At 34.7% G+C, this 2,526-nt stretch overlaps 1 protein-coding gene across 1 annotated transcript in view; it reads left to right on the top strand.

Moving 5' to 3' along the window:
- Positions 1-2,526, top strand: part of LOC105822790 (proline-rich protein 27-like) — a 139,232-nt gene that overhangs the window by 18,045 nt on the left and 118,661 nt on the right. The window lies entirely within an intron of this gene.

Raw genomic sequence — 2,526 nt, forward strand, 5'->3', positions numbered from 1 at the left:
AGGTTTTTTTTTTAATATTTTGTTTCCAAATTCTTTCTCCTGCAAGTGAACAGAAGGCAGTAAAAGGAAAAACAACCTTCAGGGCTTTCCTCTCATTCTCTTCCCCCAAAATACTTCATCTACTTTTTAAAAAATTTATTTAGCATCAATTTATATAGCACTTTTCAATGCTAGGAGCTGTTCTAGGCTCTTCACAAATATTAACTCATGAAATCTTTATATTATAATAACCTTATGAGGTAGGTATCATGATTGTCCTCATTTTAAAGAATTTATTTAGCATCAATTTATATAGCACTTTTCAATGCTAGGAGCTGTTCTAGGCTCTTTACAAATATTAACTCATGAAATCTTTATATTATAATAACCTTATGAGGTAGGTATCATGATTGTCCTCATTTTAAAGACTAAGAAACTGAGTAACAGAGAAGACAAATGAGTTGCCAAAGATTACATAGCTAGAAAGTGTCAGAGGTAGGATGAGAAAGCATACCAATAAAATGTGGAATTTGAGCTTTACTGGAAGTTAGAAGATGACACAAATTAACATGAAGTTAAGGATGGTTGGCTGTATCAGTTCCTTCCAGCTGTTGCAACAAAATACCACAAAGTTGGTGCCTTAAAACAACAGAAATTATTCATTCTCTCACAATTTTGGAGGCCAGAAGTGCGAAATCAATTTTACTGAGCCAAAATCAGGAGGTGTGTGCTCCCTCTGTAGGCTTTTGGGGAGATTTGCCTCTTCCGTTTTCTGTCTGTGGCTGCTAACATTCCTTGAGTTCTCCTCACTTCTCATTATTTAATAGACAGTCACATGATCCCAATGTAATAATAAGTGTACCTGAGAAAAACCAGATTGGTGACTATATAGCCAGTCTCCCCACATCTTACCTTGTTAGTTAAAATACAGATTAAGCATCCCTATCCAAAATGCTTGGCACCAGAAGTGTTTCAGATTTAAGACTTTTCAGTTTTGGGAATATTTGCATATGCCTAATGAGATATCTTGGAAATAGGATCTATCAAGCCTAAATGCAAAATTGATTTTTTATATGCCCCTTATTTACATAGCCTGAAGGTAATTTTATATAATATATTTAATAATATATGCAAACTGTCACAAGAGGTCAGCTGTGGAATTTTCCATTTGTGGTGTCATGTCAGCACTCAAAAAGTTTCAGATTTTGGAGCATTTTGAATTTTGGATTTTTGGATTAGGGATTCTCAACCTGTACATCAGACTGCACTCTTCCTCCCAAGCATGGAACATTGTCACTTTCTTCCCAAACAATACAAGTCAGGATTCTGACTGTCCACCATATCAAAATGTGAATCTTCCTGCTTCTAAAAATTGAGCTAAGACAAGTTATCTGCCCCCTAAATTCATCCAATGTATAATGGTAAAACTGAGACAGGATAATCAAAATAAACACTCCAATTTAGAAACAGTCATCACTGTTCATAGCACTTCTAAAATCTCACTGAGCAGATATTGTGAAGACCTGAGTTGGAAAAAAGTTCCATTATTATTTTTTTTAATCTGGACATAAGTACTGTCCATGGTTCTCTTCTGTCATACCTAAAGTGGATTTTCCATCTTTGGTGGCTTTCAAAGTCTACCTTCTACCGTAAAAGGACAGAGGCTCAGGAATTACTGAGAATTAGTTGTTTTACAGAGAGTAGAATGGTGGTGACCAGGGGCCAGGAGGAGTGGGGAAAATGGAAAGATGCTGGTCAAAGGGTTCAGACTTGCAGTTTTAAGATAAATAAGTTCCAGAGACCTAATGTACAGCATGGTGACTACAGTTAAGAAAAATATATTGTATGCTTGAAATTTGCTAGGAGAGTATGCTTTAAGTATACTCACGACACACAAAAAAAGTAACTATGCAAGGTGATGGATATGTTAATTAACGTGAATGTGGTCATCATTTCACAATGTATACAGATATCAAAACATCATGTAAACTGTGAATATATACAATTTATATTTGACAATTATGCTTTAATAAAGCTGGAGGAGGAAAGAGAACACAAGAAAGAATAGCCCTATCAATGAATAAGTGCATTACAATTAAATATACATTTCATCAATTTAAAAAATTAGTTGTTTTATGTCTCAAATAGTCAAATAAACTTTTTTTGCTTGGGTTCAAGATTTCTTTGACAATCTAGATTAATAGAAAATCTGTGGGATTCTGATCAGTTTGTTTTCAGTTAATTTCACATGCCAGTAACTACACTGAATGTCCTTTCCTAAAAATAAGTTTCTGTCACCCCTGTGCTGTTCTTTCTTACTTTGCTGGTGGCTTCAATGAAGTTTCCAGGAAAAATGTATGGGAGTGTGACACCATTAACCTGATCTTTTACTTAAGTCACTTTATTTTCCTAAAAGTAATTATTTGGCATTTGTTGCTCAAAGTCTTTTAAATCATCATACTTACTGTTTGGGGTGTATAGGAAGTCCACTTTCCAACCCTATGATGTCCCAACTTTCTGCCCTCTATTCACTTTCACATCTGCTTA

The sequence above is a fragment of the Propithecus coquereli genome, unplaced genomic scaffold (genome assembly GCF_000956105.1).
Source record: "Propithecus coquereli isolate 6110/MARCELLA unplaced genomic scaffold, Pcoq_1.0 Scaffold64, whole genome shotgun sequence".
Classification (NCBI taxonomy): Eukaryota; Metazoa; Chordata; class Mammalia; order Primates; family Indriidae; genus Propithecus; species Propithecus coquereli.